The following is a 337-nucleotide window of genomic DNA, read 5'->3' on the forward strand; positions in this document are numbered from 1 at the left end:
TGAAAAAAATATAGAAATTTAATTAAAAATTTGATAAAATTATAAAAACTAACAGAATAATTAAACTTTATTATTATTATTATTATGTTAAAATTCAAAAGTGGAGCCTACCCCTTAATTCTTCAGGTGTTGCTTGCATTGGAACAGTGTTTTTATCTTTTAGCAATGGCATCAGCATTAACCTAATTAAGGTCCTCTTTCATGTGTTTCCACCTATATTCTCCAAAGTGTCAAATTCTGTCTCTTATTCAGCATGTTACCATGTAATTATTCCAGTGAAGTTGGTACAATTGGAAATTAAGTATTATTATTATTATTATTATTTTTTTTTTTTTTC

This window comes from Arachis ipaensis, chromosome B01 (genome assembly GCF_000816755.2).
Source record: "Arachis ipaensis cultivar K30076 chromosome B01, Araip1.1, whole genome shotgun sequence".
In the NCBI taxonomy this organism is placed as follows: domain Eukaryota; kingdom Viridiplantae; phylum Streptophyta; class Magnoliopsida; order Fabales; family Fabaceae; genus Arachis; species Arachis ipaensis.